General features: G+C 42.0%; 1 protein-coding gene across 25 annotated transcripts in view; it reads right to left on the bottom strand.

Annotated features, from left to right (window-relative positions):
- ZBTB38 (zinc finger and BTB domain containing 38) overlaps positions 1–24,169 on the bottom strand; it is a 138,955-nt gene that overhangs the window by 55,477 nt on the left and 59,309 nt on the right. For 6 of the 25 annotated variants that reach the window (XR_010584962.2, XM_074031174.1, XM_065540008.2 and 3 more), the window contains one exon: positions 7,947–8,012. The exons of 2 other annotated variants lie outside the window; for them this stretch is intronic. The gene's annotated coding sequence lies outside the window, so the exon portion shown is untranslated. Of the gene's footprint in view, positions 1–6,999; positions 7,447–7,946; positions 8,013–8,128; positions 8,440–10,011; positions 10,261–13,382; positions 13,446–15,237; positions 15,490–20,182; positions 20,501–24,169 lie in introns of those variants that run through there. 17 more of the 25 variants (XM_015445154.3, XM_074031170.1, XM_074031171.1 and 14 more) reach the window with 10 other exon arrangements.

The following is a 24,169-nucleotide window of genomic DNA, read 5'->3' as shown; positions in this document are numbered from 1 at the left end:
GACCTTGAGAAATCCCATCTTCTCCGGGCTACGGTTACCTCAAAGATAGAATGAAAAGAGTAAAATCAACAAGGCAACTGAAACTTGTAGTTCAGATTCCCATAAGAGCTTAGCAGGAAGTACAGGGATGACGCAGTGCTAAATGCTGGTATGCCAGCCAGGTGTGGTCTCCTGGAGACCAAACGATTTAAACAATCAGAATATCCTTTGAGGATGGCTCCACAGGCACTCAGACCCGGGGCTGGATAGGCTGGTGAAGGAAGGAAGAGGAAGGCTCTGGGGGTTCCCAAAGCAAAGTAGCACGCCTGCAGTGGGCAACCTGACTTTGGGGAAAATAATTTCCAAAATCTGCAGTGTACAGCAGGTATTTTGGGTAGGTCGTCGGTCTGTGTTTTGTAGAAGACCAAAAGCACCTGATCACACAACATGAATAAAAAGTCTGCTTATTTCATTTAATGTTTAATTCAGATCTAGTACAGGAACAGGGAGGAGGGTGGTAGGGGGTGGTGGGGAGTTGTGGTAAGGGGGCCCTCTGGCATCCTCAGCATGTAGAATAGGAGACTTGGGATAGAAATGGAAAGTTCAGGCTGGGCGCAGTGGCTCACGCCTGTAATCCCAGCACATTGGGAGGCCGAAGCGTGCAGATCACGAGGTCAAGAGATGGAGATCATCCTGGCCAACACGGTGAAACCTCGTCTCTACTTAAAAAAATACAAAAATTAGCTGGGCGTGGTGGTGCTTGCCTACAGTCCCAGCTACTCAGGAGGCTGAGGCAGGAGAATCGCTTGAACCCAGGAGGCGGAGGTTGCAGTGAGCCGAGATTGCGTCACTGCACTCTAGCCTGGGCGACAAAGCGAGACTCCGTTTCAAAAAGAAAAAAGAAAAAAAAAATGGAAAGTTTATATGACATTGCAGTAAATCACCTTTAAAGACATCAATCTCTAAGCGCTTCACAATAGGCAACATGGGGCAATTAAGTAGCAAGGCCAACATTATGAGCGAAGCCAGAGAGTACATCATAGCACCCAGTCTGTATGCAGTAGGCCTGCAACCTGCATTGAGGGTCTCTCCTGAGCCTTCTTTTTCTAGTTGCAATCCCTTCCCACTTTCTCCCTGGTACCTTGCTCCCCCAGCTCCATGGCGCAGCAGAGCGGCATCTCCTTTTGTCCCCCAGCTGCCTCCTGACTGCTTCCTTTGTTCCCTCTTTCTTACCTTCTGCATCCTCACCCTGCCCCGTGCTGCCCTCTCTATCTACAGCCAGCTCCCCATTTTGCTTCCCAGATGACCACCCCATTCTCTTCAGCATTGTTTCCCCAGTACCCTGAGTACTTCAGAGAATCTTTCCATGGTGTAGTTCCTTCCTTTCCCTGCTCCAGGTTCCTCTCTTCCCTTCCTCAGTTCAAGAAGCAAGAGAAAAGGAAAAATAAATAAATTAATTAAAAAAAAAAAAATGACAAGGGCACTGCCCTTCTGGGATTTAACCACACTCTCAGCTGGTGGCTTTTGTTTTCTGGCTTCACTGGCTTGTAAGGCCCTCGGGGCAGGGACTCTACGTCATGCTCAGCACTGGGGAAGGTCGGCAGGATTGTTAGGCCTTAATTAGCGCAAGGCCTCAGACAGGGTGGGAGATTTTAGCAAGCAAGAGGAAAAGAAATTTCAAAATATCCATTTGGCAGCAATGACCACAGAGTAAGGAAGAGGATTGTTTGATTGTAGAAAGCATGTAATAAAAGCCTCCACTGCTTTTCATGAGCACAGAAAGAATATTTACACTGGCATTTTTCAAACCAAACAGCACCAGAAAACAAACTCCCTCCACAGGCCAAACAGAGAGAGTGTAGACACAAGTGCTAGTCCTGAACCCTGAGCAGGAATTGCTGCAGAAGCAAGGAGGACATTAAGGGGGAAAAATGCAAAATGAGTTATGAGATCAAAAGAGCAATTTTCTGGTCAATGAGACATTTAGGCTAAGGCAGTGGCATGCTGGGATCACCTAACAAAGACAATTGATTTTGCAACTGGTCTCTGATTTACCTGCTGCCCAGAAAACCTTCTGCAGAACAGCCAGCATGGAGACCCCCCACTGTCAGCCAGGGAAGGTAAAAAAGCATCTTGCCTGCATCACAAATTCAAATTTTTGCATTCGAGGGCTTCTCAACTTAACATCTGCTCATGAATGCAAAAGTGGCAGCCGTTATTGAGGTCACCTGGCAATGCAGGCAGACCAGCTTGGAGAAGGGCAGCCAGACATACGGTGGCTTATTAGGAGCCAAGACATCTCGGGAAGGTGGTGAGGTCAAGACACAAAGTCCGAGTGAAGAACTGTCCTTGTCATCAGCTGAAATGCCCCAAACTGAGTGATGGCCTCCAGCGAACAGCATAAAAGGCCATTAAGAGAACAGCACGCCATTTATTTCTTCCTGGAACAGGGAGGATACACAATTGTGCTTGTCCATACAATGCTCTACCCTTGTGTGGGAACCTGACTGCAGTTTCATAGGGGACCATGTCGTATTTCATTCTGCTTGGCTTATAGCAGTGTCTGGCACATAGCAGATGCTCAAAAAATGCTCAAAGAAGTAAACTGAATTGTTGCAGTCTCCTTCCCCACTAATGGGCAGAGAGCCCCTTTACACCAGTCCCCTTCCCCCACTCTACTACAAAGGAACTGAACAAGCTTGTCTTCATGTAGTGGAATGTTTCAGGACCTCTCAAAACCAAATGAAGTATAACATGCCAGCCAGGCCACCTCTGCTGTGATAAGCAAAGTCTGCTAAGTAATGAATCAATCTTAGAAGGTGCTTCTGAAATGTTTAGAAGGCTCAAAAGAGCCTTATGGTTTCTAACTCGCATAGCAAACTTCTCCCTTTGTTCCCTGACCTTTGTCAACAGACTAACCTGAAAAGCATGAAAGACTTCTGGTTCTTAAGAAGATTTTTTTAAAGAATGACTTGCTCTAATAGAGAAAAAAAAATCTCACTAGTTCTTTAGAAAGCCACCAACAGGCAAAGATGTGTGCAGAGCTGAAGCATTTTAGCAAAACCTGAAAAAAACTTCACTCTCGTGGGAGGCATTTTAGGACTAAGACAATCTACTGGCCAGATGAGATGAGACAGACCCTTCCACCATTTTGCCTTTGAAAAAAATTCAATGACTATCTCAATGTTTTGCCATTGGTTTAAATTCTGGAATTCTTATGAAAAATAAAGCAAGAGGCTTCTCAGAAATTTCTTTACTCTGAGAGGTCTTTCTTCTGTGGATTTCTTGGGTTGACACTGAATCTGTGCCAGAATTTCATCACCACCTAGCACTGCAACATACTGTACCTTCTGAAGCAGTTTCAGGGTCGTGATTGGGTCAAAGGCAATGACCCCATGAGTACCAGACTCTGGGAGTTTGACTGGCCAACACCAGTCACAGGGACCCGGGCCATCCTCTTACTGTAGGGGAAGCTTACCTAAATAAGCCTCAGCCCTTGAAGCTGTCAGACTTGGCTCTGAGACAGCAACATTTACACAAAGAAAGGAAAGTTTGAAGGCTGAGCATGAGCGCTCCTCAGCCTGGTAATGCCCCACGTCAGATCTTCACCTGACTAGATTCTTCTCAGCACACAGATCTCCACTTAAATGCCACATCCTCAGAACATTCTGATCAAACATTCTAAAGTGGCTCTCCTCCCTAGAACCACATAACCCTCACTTTTTATTTTTTTTAATTAAAAAAATTTTTTTTTTAGAGAAAAAGTCTTGCTTTTTTGCCCAGGCTGGAGTGCAGTAGTATAATTCTAGCTCACTGCAACCTCGAACTCCTGAGCTCAAGTAATACTCCTACCTCAGCCTCCCGAATAACTAGGACTACAGGTACACACCAGCCACTATGTCCAGTTAATTTTAAAAATTTTTTGTGGAGATGGGGTCTTGCTATGTTGCCCAGGCTGGTCTCAAACTCCTGGTCTCAAGCAATTCTTCTGTCTTGGCTTCCCAAAGTGTTGGGGTTACAGGCATGAGCCACCGTGCCTGGACCACTTTCATTTTAAAATTTTTAATTTTCCTCTGTGTACTCGCCTTCTTTATTTACATCTATATTTTTGCTTATTCCCCTCCCCACAAGCACCCTCCCGGCCTCTGGAATATGCCTGGCATATAATAGATGCTTAATAAATGTGTGGACTGTTTATTTACCAAGAGAGCTGTTAAGAACAGCATTTCCTCTAGAACGGAGCTATTAGAATGAACCACATGGTACCAGGAACTCAAAGACTTAGCATGACTTAGTACTAAAGAGAAAGTGCTAGATCTCTTTCTAGATTCTTCTCACATAACAGTGAAGAGGCTCTAAGTCATAGTCTGATTACCAGTCCATCTCTGGGAGATCCATGGAAATGGATGAGGTAGATCAATACCACTCTAGTATTATGGCAAGAGATGCAATCTTGGTATTACAGGATTATAAATATTATAGTATTTTATATTATAAATCATTCCAACAGAAAACCACATATTTGCCCATTTTGTTTTGGTGAGAACAGTGCAATTGTTTGCACAGTCTTCTTGTCGCACCTGCTCTGGCCTGTCCAGTAAAAATACTGGAGCCAAAAAGTGTAAATGGGTTCAGGATAGCTTTTCAAACAATGAGATGGGGTAAATGCCATCCTCTACAGTCATCAAGAAGCATTTTCAGCTACTCTTGGAAATTCAATAATAATTGTAAATGGGTAAGTTTAGGAAAGCTTGGTGCCTTATCAAGATTGCTGTGAAATATGAAGGCAAAGTATTCAGGTGAAACACAACGAAGTAATATATAGTAATTATTATTCTATTCACTGATTTATTTATTAGAATGACAATGATACGATACACTTCCCAACAATCTTATTTGGCTTTCTAGATCCTTGAGTTGGGTTTAAAATTCTTTTAGGCAAGACTAAGAGCAACATAAGTGAATAATGCCACAAAAAAACCCCATTAAGTATGAAAATCTACAAGATGACGCAACCATGCTTGAGTTACAAACAAAAGAATCGACATTCTACAAAGAAGAAATACACTGTTAAATCTATCATGCATTCATTTTAATGGTAAAACAACTGCATTGCATCCATCTAATCTTGTTATTAAGATTCAAATAGGTGCAAAATGATTACTTTGTACTGGCCTATCAAAACAGAAGACATTGTAGTTATAAGCTTTCTGACTAGCAGTAGTGTTTTAATTATAAATGCCTGGCTCATTATTTGCTCAAGAGTGAATGACAATTAGCTTGATCCTATTGCAACTGTTAATGCTGTTGGTACGAAAAAAATGGGCAATATTGAATCAGGTTTCTGATATTTCCCTTCAGTTTACAATCTTCTGATTGATACTATATTCAAAATATACTTAGTCATTTAAAGTCACAGGCAAGAAGGAAAATGGCTCCCAACAGCCAAAAAAAAAAAGGTGTTGCAGGAAGGGTATTTCATGGCAAGCCTGGAGAACAAAATCAGTATGAGATGAGTCACGTTCTAAAATAATTGAACCAGAGAAAGACTCCAAGCAAAATATTTTAGTTGGCCACAAAACAACATGACAACAACCACCACCACCCTTCAGCCCATTAGAAAGGTTCAATTCTACGATAGTGCTATGGAATAGAATATTAGATAAACTGCTAGAATAAAGCAACCATTTACACAGATGGTTTTGAATCTCAATGTTCTTCACATTGAAGCAAACCTCGGGGAGGTTTCAGGTTTAGCACCATCTTCCTAACACATCTATAGAGATATTTCCACAAAGGTTCAGGGTGCACTTGTCATTGGAGGTGTAGGCTTGGATTTGGGTCCTTTTCTACCGAGAGCACTGAGGTTACCAATGGAGGGATCAGGGAAGGCAAGAGCACAAGCATTTTCTGATTCTCAGAATTTCTGAAATACCTTTTGTTTCAGTGGCGCTGGTGAACTTGTGATAATGAAACTACACCTCTGTACACAAACCTTGACCTGCATTCTGGAGCATATTGCAAAGAAAACCTTAATTTTGAAAGTGTTGAGCACAAAGGAGGGAGAGAAAAGCTGTCACTGTGCAAGCTTTCTCTATATGTTTAGAAACATGGCTTAATTTTTAAGGCTTGAAGACCGCATTAAAACCATCTGAAACCAGTTCAGATTCTATATGAGAGGAAAAAGAACTGTAAATTTTTCATTAAACATTTGTTTCCTTTTTAAAGACATTCTTTTGCATATCTGTTATTGCATGTTGAAATACGATTTGGTTACCAAGGAAACAGGTTCTGGCCCAGTGTTAAATTTGAAACTAAAATATATTTGAGAAGTTAAGCTCAAAAGAAAGAGCTCATGAAATTATTTTGAAAAGTGCCAGAACCACAGCTATATGGTCTGCAATGAACCATTCTAGGGGCTCGGTTTCATTCAGTGAAGCTCTATTTCTGTTAAGAGGGCCATCTATATTTAATATTTCCCTCTTTGAAAATTGCAACTCCTCATCTCCCCAAATTATATACATAATATAATATATTCTTGTATATTACCTAAAATTAATTTTGGAAGCATATTAGTTTTTATTTTCATCTTTCATATAACACGTTTAAAGACCGCTTCTTAAAATTTAAATATTTTTAATGTTTCTTATTAAGCTTGTTTACGCTCTTTGAAATCATCTCCAGAAACCCATTTATTTTTAGTTTCAAGCTGAAATGGAGCTGAATCATCACTCTTTTCAAAAAATTCTTTTGTTGTCTAATGGCACCACACCTATCATATATATGATTTTTAAAAAAATTAATCTCCCTTTTATGGCAGAATCATTTAGTAAGTTTGTAAAAGCTATACATTTATATACTATCTGAAGAGCAGAGGCTATCCAATTAAAAACCCTCCCCCAAAAGATTACAACTGTCTTATTTAATTTTTGTTTTTTTAAAAGTCATATTCTAATGCATCTAATGTTCTTGCTGCATGGCTAAAAAAAAAACTATAAAAACATGCAAATTTCAACCTACCTGTATGCATCACTTAATGCAGTGCTAGCATGACAAGACACTCAGCCATTTTTATGTAAAGCGATGGAGACCAACTGATTTCTCTGTCTTCTTGCTCACAAGTTTTAGATGCAATTGTCACATACACACAAAAATCATACGCAGAACAGCTTGAATGAACTGTGATCACAGAACTGAATTTATCAACAGGAAAACAGGATTGAAAAAAGAAGTTTCTCATCCAAGGTTTCTCTGAGACTGCAACCAAGGAGGTGGTGTGTTGAATTTTTTTCCCCTTCCTCCTCTGAGAGTTCAAAGCTCGGAGCTGACCACTGCAAAGGCCACTGTCACATTTGCTGAAAATCAAACCACTGATACCAGCATTGAAAATACAAATTTGAGAACCCAAGTTGCTTGCACATGATGGAGTGCATAAGAGTTAAAAATAGAATCCACCTTGCCTCCTACCTGCATAATAAACATGTAAGTTTCAAGTGTTTAATTTGATATTCACATTAATTAACAATACAACATACATTATTTAAAAGACAGCAAATGCACGAAGAAAGGAGAGACACCATCTGGTAGCAGAGTTTTGTTGTTGTTTTTGTTTTTAGGGTTTGTGGGGGGTTTTGGTTTTGTTAAAAAAAAAAAGGTAAAATCATATTTTGAATGTGATGTAAAGCAAACATCCAGAAGCAAATGAATCGGAAATGAAAGGTGATGTTGAAATATCTAAGGCTGTAATGAGGCAAAAACAAGTCTTCGCTACCAGATGATATGGCATACAGAGCATTTACATACTCACATCTGAAATACTAGGCAACGTGTAATGAATTCTAGACACAGCATGCACACACAGCACAAGCACGACTAATCCTGCCTGCCATCTTAGGCTCGCAGAAGCAAGATACGTACTGCATGCAGCACACGAGCACTGGGGAAGGAGGAGGCAAGGGACAGCTCACCTTAAATGCAGTATCTGATTAATGTTGTAAGTGACATTGCATATCAGCCTCAGAGTCTTGGTTCAACTGGGTAGGAGGGAACAAAGAAAAATGTCATCAACTGGTGATGCAAGATGAGCCCAATCACTAAACACTGTTTAGCAAACTCCAAATTCTGCAACCAGACAGAAGGCATTTCATACACTTAAGCAGAGCTGCTCCACAATGAATGTGTCCTTCTGCTTCTGAGAATCAAACAATCCTTTTGCTAAGGAAGAAAATAAGCTGGAAAGAACACTCTCATATTCTCTTCTTGAAGAAAGCTTTCAATACAGTATGTATCTGGTCCGGGATGCATTTTATAGATTGTTAATTTTATAGAATTGCTAAGAAAAAACCAAAACTGTTAAGCTGTTGCAAATTAAAGAATAATTTTGATAAAGGGTATAGCATTTCTAGATTATTTTTCAAAACCCTAAATGGTGCCGGCAGGCTTGTAGAAGAATGCATGATCAGCTGTCTGTATCCGTGCTATAACCTTTAACCACAAGCAGTGTAAATGTATCCTGCTAAATGGATCTGCAGTACAGAGCGGCAGATACCGCCTCAGAATTTTATTAAAATATGAATGGATTTTTTAAAACTTGGAAGCAGAATAAAATCAGAACAGAAAAATAAATTGATGCTGAATTCCTCTGGCTGTATAGCTGACCATCATGAACGATAAAAGCTATCCTTAGGATACTGACCTAAATAATACGAAGACTTACACCAGCATACTGTATGCGTTCAGAACATAGAAAATGCAAAATGATTTTTCTTCTCCCTCCCCCTCCAAAAGCTAAATTTTAAAGTAACAAGCCATTAATAGGAATACCAAAAGGCTATAGATAGTACATACTGTAAGAGAAGAAATCGTATTGTGCTGAGATGCAATGTTTCTTTGTTTTACTTTGAGGCTTATTTTAGCTACGCTTGCATGATGACATTGACATCAGGAGGTCAGTGCTGACACCGGGTTGATATCTGTTTTATGAGTGAAATGTTTTCCGAAAATTAAATCTCATCTACTCAAACACGAAATTTCATGTCATCTTCAATACCACCTCCCTACCCCCACTGCTCAGGATTGATGGGATTTAGTTTGGCGGTATGTAATAAATTGGAATCACCTTCTGCAGATACTCCACTACGTAATGGTGAGGAATTAATTTTTTAAATAAAAAACCTTCAAGAATTCTTATGCACCCCCTTTCATTCCTTCCTATCAACACACACACACACACACACACACACACACACACACTCGAAGCTCGAATTGCAATGAAATGTTTAACATGTGGAACAAAAACTGTTGAAAGAGCTGCTTATTCAGGATTTTAAAGAAATGCCTAATAAGCAAATACGGTTTTGCTACAAAACCAGTGTCACCAGGTCCCCAAAGAGGAAAACAGCATAGCTTGCTAGCAAAATTTCCTCCAGATCCTGCCGGCAGGTAAAAAAACAAAAAAGCATTTTATTTGCCATGCTGTATAAAACAAGAAGTCTTTTATTTTTAAGGAAATAGAACAGATTCTTTTCCACTCTATTTCTTTAGCTACAAAGAAACCATACCCACCCCCACCCGTAGATCCTGGACATAAGCCAACATTTTTATAAAATGCTGAGACTGATTTTGAATATGTAATATTTATAGTTTTCTTCTTCTTATCTCTCCAAAAGTCTTTAATTGCCTATTGCCTCACTGAATATGCTGTTGTTAATTTTAACGTGTGCAAAAATGAGTTGATATTTTCTGGGGTTGCTAGTTTTCCAGCACCTCAATCTTCTGTAAGGACTGGCTGAAAATAATCAGGTTAGCAACATATTGAAGTTCCCCAGAATTTTTTTAAAAGAGAAAATATGTTCAAACACCTCAGCTGAGGTACTAGGTTTCACAACTGGATCTTTTGTTTCTAGCTCTCATTCTATCTCCTGCCCCAGAGCATAAGTGATTTTTAGCTTAGTGTGTGGAATGTAGCCTGCCTTCCTATATCCTATATACTTTAAAGTCTCTGAGTTGAGTTCTCCAGATGGTCGGTCATACCTGAACCATAGCGAGAGTCCTCTTCTCTTTGGAGTACATCTCTCTCTCACAACTACTCCAGAAATAAATGTGGCTCTAACGAAAACAGTAGCTCCTGGTCTCATACCAATAGTGGAACCATCTTCCCCACCCCCACATCACTGCTCTATGAGTTCTGGTTAGCATTGACAGCATCAGAAAATTAGAATGGAGTGTCCTTAGGCCAATTCCTCCTTTACCATGGGGGTTGAGAATTAGAGGGATGATCACGGTGAGTTATAAGGCACCAATTCAATATATGGTCATCTATGAAGCAGAGTCCTTAGAGTGGGGTGGGAGGAGGTTGACGCAAACACCTAGGCATTGAATGCTCTTCATGTCTGTTGAGATATTCCCCATTAATGACGTCTGAAAGCTAGACGTTCATTTAAAAATACTCACAAATTATTATCATGTAGGCTAAATATACACGTTACGGAATCAACTCTGACCACATAGAACTAAGTCGTCTGCCTCCTCTGTCGGGAATAATAAATGACAGTGACAACAACAGTAATCCATATTAGGCTCCCGGGAGATGAGTAAATAGTATTCTATTCCCTTTACAGGGAAAGGTGGTGAATGTGGTCAGGTCCCCTACTGGTACTTGTAAGCCAGATGCCAGGGCAGTTTCCAAACCCCCTATGGGGTTCTCTGTCCACCCTCAGCCTAAAAGCCACGTATTGGTTTATTTTGTGATGTACCAAGACACTCATTCAGTAAATGTGGTACGTTTACCAGACCTGCTCGAGTTAAACAAATACGAACTATAGTTGAAAATATTCAAAGCAATGAGCTTGTTTAGGCAGACATTATCAACTAGTAAATCCTGTTTTATACTTTCAGAAAACCATGATCATGCCTGAATTACTTAAGCTTTGTCATGATTACTAGTGGCAAGGGTATGCATTCACTTATGATTTTAAAAAATTGCGTGCTTCTCATCAGCCTCCTCGGGGCATGTGCACAAACATTAATTTAAAAGGCAAATCCCTTTTCCACAGTGAACATTTTAGCCTGTTTCTGCCACTTTGACGAGTCAAATACGAGGAACCCGAAATAATCTGGCAGGCACAGGCTGGAAAAGGACAGAGCTAGAAGTGAAGGGTGAGCCTTTCACTTTGATTAACGTGCTTACTTGCTCGCGGTCTCGTTGTTCCGCAGGCTGAGCTAATTTTCTTTGCAGTCCTGTGGGTTAAAGTTAAATTGCACGGCTAATGCAATGTACATAATTCAAGTATGAACAAAGCTTGACTCTCTATGTTTTTAAAAAAACATAAAGTCAGGGCACTGAGTCCCAGAGGAATACTTGGTTTATAAACATTTGGATCAGTTTGCATGCTCCTTTATGCTGTTCACCACATTAAACATTACAGTTGGGTTCTTTTTACACCTAATAGAGATAGTCAACATTTGTGGGTACATTGTTGTCAGGTTAGGTTATTCTAATTGAAATAAAAAAATAAAAGTGTTTACCAATTACACTTTTGCTTAAATTCTTAGTATTTAAAAAGTTTAAGTTTTTTAATGAGGTTGGTTATTAAATCTGTCTATAGTGTATTTAGTCCTGGAAACAACACGGTGACTTAATTTACCAATGACCAAAAATGCCTTTGGATTTTTGAGAAAGTTCAATGCTACTTTGAACATCTTCATCTTCCCTAGAGACCTGGGCAGGAACTTCTGCCTTCCGCATTGATCAGAGCTAAAATGTCTATACTAGCTACCCTTATGGAGGACCTACTACATTCTCAATATTTTAGCTACATGTCCAATGTTTATTTCATTATAACCCAATAATTCTGCAAGCTGAGTATCATCAATTTTAGGTGAGGAACTAATAGAGATTATACACAGTAAATAGCAGACTTAGTGTTCAAACCTAAGTTTGATTGATCGCAAAGTCTACGTCTTTCCACCAATCCTAAGAGGATAAAACTTCCTCCTACGTCCACACTCTATCCCTGATGTCAGTAATCTTCTTATTGTGCAGACACCTGGTAGAGGACCCTATCTCCCTGGAGCCCTGACTACCTCCGTTTATATGAATCAGCCTCTACCCTCCAGGCCCTAGGAATTGTGGGAACCTAGGATGCCACCAGCTGGAGACAGGCTGGGCCCAGCAGGTGGAAAAGACACAATGAAAGAGAAGGAATCAGCTGGACCATGTTGGAAAGTTAAATGTACAAAGCAGAGTAAATATTTTAGTGGGAGATTTGCCATAATTCAAAAAATATTTTATGAGGTAAAATAAATGAAAATAAATGACATAAATATATTTCAGATGGAATGTTTATTTTTAATAAATACATTTTCAAATGGAAATGTATTTATTAAAAACCTAGTGGAGTCTAGTTTTTTCCCTCTCACAGGTGACCAAACAGGCTGAGAGAGATCCAGTGATTTGCCCAAGATCACACACTTCATGAGTTTATTATTAATGCAGCCTTTCACTATATTAAAAATTATAGCTAGTTTCCTTTTACACCCAATGTATTCAGCATTTGTGAATAACTTTTTTATCAGGTTGTTAGACTGTTCTGCTCTAAATGATCAGTTAAAGAAAAATCAATGTAACAATCAGACTAGCCTGTTCTCTTTTGTTTGTTTGGTTTTGGGTTTTCTTGAGACAGAGTCTTGCAATGTTGCCCAGGTGGGACTTGAACTCTCAGTCGATTCTCCTGCCTCAGCCTCCTGAGTAGCTAGGATTATAGGCTCATAACACTGTGTCCAGCTGAAACTGACGTATTTTCAACTCACAAATAGTATTTTTCTCCTAAACAGATAGCCTAAGTAGCTATTATGATTTTTTTCCAACATATTTTTAAATGGACTTTTAAAAAGCCTAATTTTGAAGAGATTTTCCTCAACCAAATTTACTGTTTTATTTTATCATTAAAATGATTTAAACACTAAAACCATTTTAATGACCCTGTTTGTTAACATCTGTTCATTTTGCCTCTGTCTCGGGTCCCTTCCAGTTCTGAAAGTTTGTGATTCTAAAAAAATCAAGCCCAGCTTGTTTTCTAGGTCAAGTAGGCCAAGAGCTGGACTCCAACTCTCCTGCCTTCTGGTGTACGTGGCCAGCTGACTATCCTGTTTCATTTGCAGTAATTGTATATGCCAACAAGATGGCTCTCAAAGGGGGCTTTCTAATCCACCAGCTCCACCCCACCTGGGAATAGGAGAAGAAGACTATCTTGCTCAATGCTCATAGGCAGTAGAATGAAGGGTTGGGTGAATGACATGCTTGAGGATTCTGAACTCCAGGAAACATTCTCCAGTTCTTAGACACGAGCGTCCTCACGTCCATCCATTAGCATCTGCATAGGATGTGAGAAAGGTGTACACACCTGTTGGCAAGGATTGAGCAGCAAACCTTGTGGACCAAACTGGGGTTACCCTCCAGGAAAGAGCTGGAAGGAAAAGGGAACTGTAAACCATGTGTTTTTTAATAAAGGAAAAGTGGCAAATGACATAGGCTGTAAGGCAGACTGTGGCGGACAACATCTCAACCCAACCTAACCCAACTCAAATCCTCCTGTGGGAGCATCCTCAACAGGTGTCACCACCATTATGGAAATCACTACCTCAGCTTTAGCAACAGAATAGTTGCTGCTTTCATTTCTCAGTGCATTTGAAACGTGGCATGAATAACGACCTTGAGTGCCCATTCCTACTACCCAATCACATGTTCATTTTCTGCCATGACTGCTTGTCACGCACCAGATGGAGAGCAAGTGAAACAACAGGGCCTTCTAGCTTCTGAATTGGTAAAATACATTCAGCAAGGAAGTAGAGTTTCATATTTTTGGAGAGACTGGCAACTAGGCTGAAAAGGGAAGGTGGGGACACAAATGAAGGTAAAAAAGTAAGAATTCTTACAGATCCATAAAAATTCACCTCATGTGAGAGCATAATCTTCTCTTTGTATCTTTCTTCACACCCTGGGCAACAAATATTTCAAAACTTAAACCTGGGAATAAATTTACTTGCTTGCTCTTCTCTCAGATAAATGATGTTGCAGCTCAGAAAGGGCCACAACAATGCACCTCTTCTCAGTCAGAGCAGCTTAACAAGCCTCAGTGAGTCTTCAACTCCTTTCGACTAAAGAGAAAAGCACAATACATTTGGGTTGTATTGAATTATCTACCTAGGCCCATGTCTCTGGCTTGCTTCCTGCAAGATCTTTGTATCTTCCAGGGCACTAGAGCATTTCCTAACACAATGGAGAGGCTCACTGAGGATGTTTTGGACTCACCAACACCAAACTCCAGAGTCCTTTCTCTACCACTACAGTGGGATCCTCAGCTTTGTATCATGAAGCCACTTCCTAAAGTTCAAGTACTTGCTTCAGGAGTTAAGGAATGGGCTTGGGGGCTGAACATCTTTCAAGTACTTAATCACTTGTTTACCAAGGGCAGCCACAAGTTGTCTGGCAAGCAGACCACAGTGCTTTGTGTAAACCTCTCTCTCCTAGAACAGGGAAAGAGGAGACAGGAATAAGAGTGGCCTGACAACACTGCCACAGCCTCCAAAGAATACCTCAACATTTTCTCAGGCCCTCAGTGGCACAGCATGTTTCACAGAATTAAAGGACAAGGAAGACTCTAGAAAATTTCTTTCAGGGAGAAGAAAATTGCGTTCAAAGAGAGTGTCATATTTAAATAAAGGCCTCAGCAATGAGCATAGAAGCCATATTCCTTAATTTCTAGCATTCTGCTCTTTGTAATTCAACACACTGGCTCAATTAAAAAAAATTCTAAACTTTCAGATATTAAAAACAGCTATAGGTTAATTGAATTAATGACTAGATGACAGAATGGAGGGTTTATGACATGTTTTCCAGTCCCTCTCATGAAAATATCATACTACATTTGTTCAACTAAAAACAAAATTCAACTAAATATAATTTTAAGCAAAATAGTCAATGTTGGCCAAAATATCACCTGGAACTTCTCAAGTTCACTTCAGACTTGCCAGAGAACCAGACTTGATTGCTATATTAAGTCAATTGACTAAGTTTAACCTGCTGAAGTAGCCTTTATCCTCTTTGGTTTGCAAAGAAAAATCTCATGATTTAGCATGAACGGCTAAAAATAAGCTGCAGGTTTCATTTTCCGTTGTTCAGTATGGTTTTGAAACTAAAAGGTGCAAAACTATGAGATTCACCAACGACTACGGAAAGTCAACGATTAAAATTGTCACCTTTCTAGCATACGATCCTGGTTGCCAACTCAGCCAGGCCCGAGAAATGTGCACCGCTGTCCCTCTCATCACGGTCTCTTGAGATGAGTCCCTCTAATAACTAAGGCACAGTTGGAAGCTGGGGGCTGAGGCCAGTCCTGGGGTAGCAGTGGCTTGTGAGTGTATTGTCACATCCGGACAGGATGCCGCACAGACTTCAGCCCATATGCTCAGCCTCCATCTTAGGTGATGCTGGGGACTCCTCTGCAGAACCTGGGAGTAAATACAGCTCGAGTTTCATTAAGATAGGACTCCGAAGGTGGTGAGTGCAGCGAGTCCCTCTTGACCTAAATGCCCATGACCTTGTGCAATTCCACACTGCCAACCCAGGGAGCTCACAATAAATTTAGTTTCAAAACTGTCTTTCCAGGGCCAAGTCTGGCAAAAAGGTGTTTGACAGAGACGTAAATGCTTCAAAGAGAAGGCAGCCATTTCACTCTGTAGCATTCAGCTGTGGCACAAGGCCTGGAGACAGCAACGCTGTTAAAAGAAAGCCCTCGGCTGAATGAGATTGAAAGGGGGTAAAGAAGGGTTAATCTTCTTCCATTAAAGGAGGGCCTATTTAGTGAAGGTGAAGAGTATAATCTGTATGAAGAGCAGAGCAAAGAGCCATTCCAGAAAAGAAATTATGGCACAGGGGCGAGAAGGATGATTTGTCCTCGATTTTCACCATGAGACCATTGCTTAGATCTGAATCTACCTAGCTTTGAAGTTACGGTCTCAGGGAGGGGCAAATGGGGCACATTCACATTCAGTGCTGGCATACTTGAGCTCTGATTCCATCAGAAATGGGCTATCAGTCTCTGAGAAGCAGAGGGTGCGGCCAAAGCCAGCAGGACATTGTAGACTTCAAACCACAAGTTAGAAGGCAGCAAAATAAACAGCAGGAGTTGCTCATAAGGGAGAAGCTGGGGATAAATCCCCCTCCTCAGGGTGGGAAAACCTCGTTTTAAACATAGTTTTAAAAACTTTTTAAAAGTTTTAATACCTTTTTTTGTGAAATAGCATAAGATGTACAAGTTATACAGTGTCTACTTTCTCCACCTTCCCCCAGTGATGTCTTACATAGCTGTAGTACTTGGTCTAAACCCAGAAACAGACTCTGGTATAGTTCAAATAAACACAGATACAGTCTTATGTGATTTTGCCAGTTTTTACATGCACTCTGTGTGTGTGTGTACCTGTATGTCTACAGTTCTATGCAACGCATCACACGTGCAGGCTGGAGTAATGACCATCACCATCAGAACAGAGAATAGTCACCACCACAGTTCCCTGAGCTCCTCCTCTAATAATCACATCCTCCAACCTAACTCCTGACAATCACTGATCTGTTCTCTATCACTGTGTGTGTGTGTGTGTTTTTTTTTTTTTTTTTTTTTTTGCTTGTTGAGACAGAGTCTTGCTCTGTCACCCAGGTTGGGGTACAATGGCACCATCATGGCTCACTGAAGCCTCAAACTCCTGTACTCAAGCAATGCTCCCATCTCAGCCTCTCAAGTAGCTGAGACCACTGGTGTACAACACCATATCCAGCTAGTTTTTTAAATTTTTGCAGAGGTGGGGTCTCCCTGTGTTGCCCTGGCTGGTCTCAAACTCCTGGGCACTCCTGCCTCGGCCTCCCAAAGTGCTGGGATTACAAGCATAAGCCACCGGGCCTGGCCTATCACTATAATTTTGTCAGTCCAAGAACGTTCTCTAAATGGAATCATGTAGCATATAATTCTTTGAGATTGGCTTTCAGCATAATGCCCTTGTAATCCATTTGAATTGTATGTAAAGAGCACGTGCATGTTTATTGCTGACTAGTATTTCAAGGTGTGGATGTACCAGCGTGTTACCCACTAACTTCCTGAAAAACATCTGGCTATTTTCCAGTTTTTAGGTATTACAAATAAAGCTGCTATAAATGTTCATGTAAAGTTAATTGCGTGACCATAAGTTTTCATTTCTCTTGTGTAAATACCCATGAGTAGGATTGCTGGATCATGTGGTAAGTGTATGTTTAACTTTTATAAGAAACTGCCAAACTGTTTCCTAGAGTGGCTGTACCATTTTACATTCCTACAGGCAATGTAGGAGAGATCCAGTGTCCTTACATGTTTGCCAGCATTTGGTAACCTCAGTAATTTTTATTTTTGTATCTACTAGATGTGTAGGGGCTCCTTTTGATGGGCCACAGTCAAGAAGGCAGTTAAACTCTGTGGCCTTCCAAGCTTAGCTGGGGTAACCTCAGACGTCTCTCATTGCTCCAGTTTTCCTGGTAGCTGTCTACACAGCAGTTTGGGCTGTCTGGCACTTACATGATGGAAAATGGGGTGGTCTCTCTGGATGGGGGGGTGAGTCTTCCGGTTTGCCCAGTTGCTCTTGACTGCAGTGGTGGGACATTGCTATCTGGGGATGCTGAGACTCTTTGAGGCAGTGCCTCTTGGACCAGCAGGAAGACTTGATACCAGTGGCACATGCTCCCATGGGGTGGGGCAGGTGAAATGACAGCTGTGGGGCAGGAACAGAGTTTGCCTGGGCCAGGGTCTTCCTGTAGCTTTGGACAGAGGCTGTGTGAATACTTTTAATTTCTCAGGTTAGATCGTTATTAGCATAGTGTGAGAGGAAGTGGGACATGGAATCAATGTAGAGAGGCAAGGGTGGGACCACCAGTGGCACTTGTCAAATCTTGGGACCCACTGAACAATCTTTGCCCTTGAACTTTGTACTCTGTGACCACCCAAGACTCTCCAGCAGCATGTGGACACGTTGTCTGGATGCCATGGAACTCCTATTTTTGTCTCCTGTGGGTGAGATTTGGAAGCACTGCTGTCACCACCACATGGGCTTTCCTGGCCCAGGGGTCCAGGTCTCATGAGCAATTAGAATGTCATCTGAGTATCAGAAGGTGCCTCATTCAAGAAAGTTGTGCAGGACAAGGTAATGGGTCTTACATAGGGCAAACATTATAGTGAGGACTTGAACTGGCCCAGCCATTCTTGGAAAGTCACCCTCCATCTGATTCAAGGTACCTCTGGTTCAAGGGAGGTTGTAGACTTTGCCAGAACTCTTACTCATCATGACCCTGGAGCCATGAGTTTGGACCAGGAGGCCAAGAATCAGGAGAGTAGCGATCCTGAACAGGGACACCCTTGAGATAATGGAGACGTGCATGGGGCAGTGAAGCTTGGGGATCATCCTCAAAATTCCCTGGTGGCTAAGCCCTGGGAGGGTCCTGTGGAGGAGCTCCTGTGGGTTCTGGCTCTTGTGTGTCACCAGGTGCCTTTGCAGGGGATTGACATAGACGTAGGCATGGAGGAACCTAAAGTTGATTTCTAGAACCTGAACATGAACTGGGGATGGTAGGGAGCTGAGCAATCTGTCCAGGCAGAACTTGAAAGTCAAGTGATGCCATGGTGGGCTCTGGAAGTTGAGGCGGTGGAATGAGAGGAAGCCGGGCAGATACCGTCAGGCAATCAGTGGGTGTGGGTTGATGGGTTTCAGCAGGGTTATGCAGTCAGGATGAATAGTCAGACTTCCTCTTAGAAGGTGGTGAGAGTTTAAAGAAATTGGTTTTTTGTTCATTATGGTCTCTGCTATAATTGTTTTTTGCATTGTTTCCTAATTTCCATTTTCAGGTTCCTCCTGCTCCGGCCTGCCTCCTCTTAGGCTGTGCTTCTACTCACCTGCTGTCAGAAGGCAGCCCAGCACACAGCACCTTTCAGATTTAAAAAGGCAGGCACAGCTTGGGGCAGGTACTGTGAGGTCACACAGTGGGACTCCATCCTTGAGGCTAATTCCTCTGCAGCTGCCCTCGAGCTCTTGCTTGTCTTCCTTTCAATTCATCCCTGCCTTGACCTCAAATTTGCCCACACATTTTAGTCTGGCACTTGCCCTGACCCTGCTCCGCTGTCTTGGTTTCTGACCCCAGATCCCACCTCCTACTCTGCTTTTGTGGCGCTGATCACATGGATGCTGCCTGCACGGCTGCCCTCTCTTCTCCTGGGTCCAGCTTCTTCAGTGCTACCACCTCAGGGATCAGGGCACACCATGGTCTGGCCCCACTAGGTGACCAAGATGGGCACTTGGGTCCCTCGCTAGGTCTAGGCTGCCCAAGAGTGTCTTGAAGTATGGGCATGCCTATCTGAGGGCAGGTAAAAGCTCCTTGGCTGAGACAGGAGGTTGCCTCAGGGGTCAATCTTCTCACTGGTGCCTTTTGTCTCTTACCCAAAGGTTGGGTGACTCTGGGCCCTTTGTCTAGTTCAATCTTTGCCACTAAATCTCTGAGTGACCACCAGGAAGTAAATGAACCATTATGGGACTCAGTAATTTCATGTGTACAATACGGTTTCTTGCCTAGCTAATAATCTTTTTACTACATCATATCACAGTTAAAGGAAACTCTAAAAATCAGAAGCCAAAAAAAGGCTTTAAGTTAAATTCTGGTATAGATATACTAGCTTAGAGTTTCCTATTTTTTTGGTCTAATAAATGTTTGCCAACTGAATATTTGTTGAACTAAATGCAGCATGTCAATAGTTCTCAGGCATTAATGCAGAAGAATTGGGAGGGCAGATTAAAATGCATATCCCCAGGCTCCTCCTCAGAGCTTCCAATACCACTGGGGCCTAGCAGCATGCATTTTAATATGAGAAATGAAAAAAGACCAAGGTTTTGAAATAGACACTGGTACCTTTCTAGAGGCCAATTCACCAATATGCATTAGAAACTTTAAAAATAGTAGAACACTAAAGTCTATCAAAATGTCCAACAACAAAAATTTGATACATTAAAATGTATCAGTGCAATGGAAACACAGCCATTAAAAATCATGTTTTCAAAGACCATTTAGTGATTTGGTAAAACGTTTACAACATAATGTTAAATGGGGGCAAAACACCACATAAAATACCATCTCAACAATTTTTAACATTTTGATGTATTTTTTCCAATTTTTTCTTGTATATATTATTCTCTCCTTTTAAAAAGGAGAGAATGGGGTGGGGTTGGGGTGAGGGGTTATACTAATGCTCTTTTGGACAAAGATGAGGGCTCCACTCTCTCCACTCTGGCTTGGGAGGCACTACCCAAGGTCAATGCCTCCGTGGAGTAATTTCCAAGCCTCCTTGTCCCAATACACTAAGAGCCCCATAGAATGCCAGGAATCATCTTCTTTTGGCAGAGAGATGACTCATCCATCTTTCCTCAAAGGTTTCAGTGAACCCCAGGTTAAATGTCCCTGTGAATAAGATCAGAAGCCTCTCAGTGGGGATGACCTAGAATCAAATATGCTTTGGCTAGTTAGAAGTTGTGCTAAGGCTCCCAGATGAAAGTCAATTTAGAAAGACAAAAAAATATTTAAAATAACAAAAATAACAATATCAAAAGTCAAAGCACCAATACTGACCATAATTATGATGATTTTTTTAAATCAACACTTTTTTTTTTGCTCTGTTGCCTAGGCTGGAGTACAGTGGCCCAATCTTGGCTCACCACAACCTCCGCCTCCTGGGTTCAAGCAATTCTCATACCTCAGTCTCCCAAGAAGCTGGGATTACAGGCATGTGCCACCAAGCCTGGCTAATTTTTGTATTTTTAGTAGAGACAGGGCTTCGTGATGTTGGCTGGTCTGGTCTTGAACTCCTGGCCTCAAGAAATCTGCCCACCTTGGCCTCCCAAAGTGCTGGGATGACAGGGTGAGCCACCGCGCCCGGCCTTTATCAACGCTTTACCTTGATGTGCACTTTTCTAAGCTGCCCAAATCATTTTGCATATATCACCTACTTATTCTGACAGAGTCTCAGCATTACATTTTCTAACGATACTATTTTGGAGGTAGGAGGGAGCTTGAAAGTTCTGATGAAAACCAGAAACTTCTTGAGTTAAAAACAAAACCCTGAAGTGTGGTATTTTCCAACTTGGTTCTTGACAAGAAATTAGGGGATTTCAGTGTGAGAAATTATAAAGCCCTATTACTATGAATTCTTAGTTTTGGTGAATATGATGTGGTATTTCTGCCAAACTCTCTAAGGAGAGTGACAGAACATTCATGATGCTGACCCATGGGGAGAAAGGAGCTTGCACATCTGTGCTATGACAATTCTAAAACCTCAGGGATTAAAATACCCAACTAGTGTAAGAGCTGCCTGTGTGAGACTGTGTGCTCAGTCCACATCTGCTCATCATGGCTCAACAAGGCCAGGCTCAGATCTTTAGATAACTTAAGCTCTGAAAAGACTACAGTGCCTCAAATTTGAATTATTACTCCTATGTGAAATTAAAATAGAAAAAAATAACAAAATGCAAAATTAAGGTTAAGAAAGCTCAACAACGTCTAACTTTTCCCAGACTGTCTACTTTGATGCTTTTTTTGAAATGTCAAATATCAAAATATTTACAAAATGTGTGTTTGTACACAATCCTGCTTTGCTGGTGTTGTCTGCGAGGTCACTCAGCATCCAGTGGTCACAGGGATCTATGGCTTTCTTTCAAACACCAAGTGTTGAACAGTAATGAAATTCTGGTACCTGATGTGGTGGTCTCACGCCCCTTCCTGTAGTAATATGCAGCTAGAAATTAGAAATCAGGAGGCCGGCCCCTCCCCCAACCCTAACACCATTCATATGTCAACTCCTGCTTACTTAGTGCTTTGAGGAGTCATAACAGATGGTAGTTGAAATTAGCAAGCTGTGATTAGCCATTCTCCCACATGAATGGACCCTGACGTTGACTGAGACCTTTGGCTCTGCCCTTCTTGAAAGACTCTGTTAGGCTAGGACTTCCAGCAACACATCATCCCCATTTGGCTCCAGCTTTTGAAATCTGGCACATATTCTTTTTTTTTTTTTTTTTTGAGACGGAGTCTCGCTTTGTCACCCAGGCTGGAGTGCCGTGGTGCGATCTCGGCTCACTGCAAGCTCTGCCTCCCGGGTTCACGCCATTCTCCTGCCTCAGCCTCCCAGTAGCTGGGACTACAGGCGCCCGCCACCACGCCCGGCTAATTTTTTTTTGTATTTTTAGTAGAGACGGGGTTTCACCGTGTTAGCCAGGATGGTCTCGATCTCCTGACCTCGTGATCCGCCCGCCTCGGCCTCCCGAAGTGCTGGGATTACAGGCGTGAGCCACCGCGCCCAGCCAAAATCTGGCACATATTCTTAATTTACTCCTTCAACTGCGCCCTTCTAGCCGGCACTGTATTCCTCATTCACCTGGTCTTTTTTTTCTGAGATGGAGTTTCTCTCATGCTGCCCAGGCTGGAGTGCAATGGTGAGATCTCAGCTCACTGCAACTTCTGCCTCCTGGGTTCAGGCAATTCTCCTGCCTCAGCCTCCCAAGTAGCTGGGATTACAGGCGTGCGCCACAGTGCCTGGCTAATTTTGTATTATTATTATTATTATTTTTTTTTTTTTTAGTAGAGATGGGGTTTCACCGTGTTGGTCAGGCTGGTCTCAAACTCCTGATCTCAAGTGATCCACTTGCCTATGCCTCCAAAAATGCTGGGATTATAGGCGCGAGCCACCGCGCCCAGCCCAACCTGGTCTTATCATTAGCTTACACCACAGCTAGCAACCCTATCAATAGATACTTTCAGTTCCTAACAACTTGGAAAGACAGACTTTCAGAGGTTGAAGTATTTTTGCAGCAACTCATCTTGTTATTCTATTCCACTCCTCCTCAGCTCCATCCTGATGTGAGGGGACTGGGCAGAGGTTAGGCAGCCATAACAGGAGAGTAGGCCAGGCATCAGCCTCTGTCAGATACCTGAGAAGCTGTGGCAAATTGGCCAGTAACAGGCATCCCCACACAATAGACAATATGTGCTCTTCAGGGTGTGGATGTGGGTGCCAGAAAGGTCAAGTCCAGGGGCAAAAGTCAATCAGAAACCAGAATGTTTAGTCAGATATTGACAAAACTAGAGAACTAGGTACCAGGCACCTCAGACTTGAGTTCATTTTTATCTCACACCTTTAAGTTTGGGGCGTCACAAGGCACCCATCATATGGTTTCTATTCACCAATGAGGGGAATACTTCGCCAACATCAACAATGGTTAGAAGGTTACATAAAATGTTAAACTTATTAACAGTTCTCCAAATAGAGCTTACAACTTTACCACTTGTTATTTCAGTAAATGTTTTGAAACTTTTCCTGAAAATGAAAAGCTAGACATATATATCACATCCTTTGGGGCAGCATTAATAGCCCCAGCCTGAGACTTTTTAGTCTACTTTTAAATGTTTCTCGGCTGGGCCCGGTGGCTCACACCTGTTATTCTAGCACTTTGGGAGGCCAAGGTGGGTGGATTGCTTGAGCCCAGGAGTTCAAGACCAGCCTGGGCAACATGGTGAAACCTTGTTTCTACAAAAAATACAAAAATTAGCCAGGCATGGTGACGCATTCCTGTAGTCTCAGCTACTTGGGAGGATCGCTTGAACCTGAGAAGTTGAGGCTGCAGTGAGCCATGATTGCGCCACTGTACTCCAGCCTGGGTGACAGAGTGAAACCCTGTCTCAAAGAAAAAAAAAGTTTCTTGGCTGGGCGCAGTGGCTCATGTCTGTAATCTCGGCACTTTGGGAGACCAAGGCCGGCAGATCACGAGGTCAAGAGATCAAGATCATCCTGGCCAACATGGTGAAACCCCAACTCTACTATAAAATACAAAAATTAGCTGGGTGTGGTGGTGCATGCCTGTAGTCCCAGCTACTTGGGTGGCTGAGGCAGTAAAATCACTTGAACCTGGGAGGCAGAGGTTGCAGTGAACTGAGATCATGCTGATGTACTCCAGCCTGGCAATAGAGTGAGACTCTGTCTAAAAAAAAAAGAAAAGAAAAGAAAAGAAAAAAACAGTTTCTCTAATAATTTGGTTTAAAGGTCTCACCTTAGGGAATTTTTCCCCGATCAAGTATCTC

Source organism: Macaca fascicularis, chromosome 2 (assembly GCF_037993035.2).
Source record: "Macaca fascicularis isolate 582-1 chromosome 2, T2T-MFA8v1.1".
Classification (NCBI taxonomy): Eukaryota; Metazoa; Chordata; class Mammalia; order Primates; family Cercopithecidae; genus Macaca; species Macaca fascicularis.
This window is presented reverse-complemented; position numbering and strand designations above follow the sequence as displayed.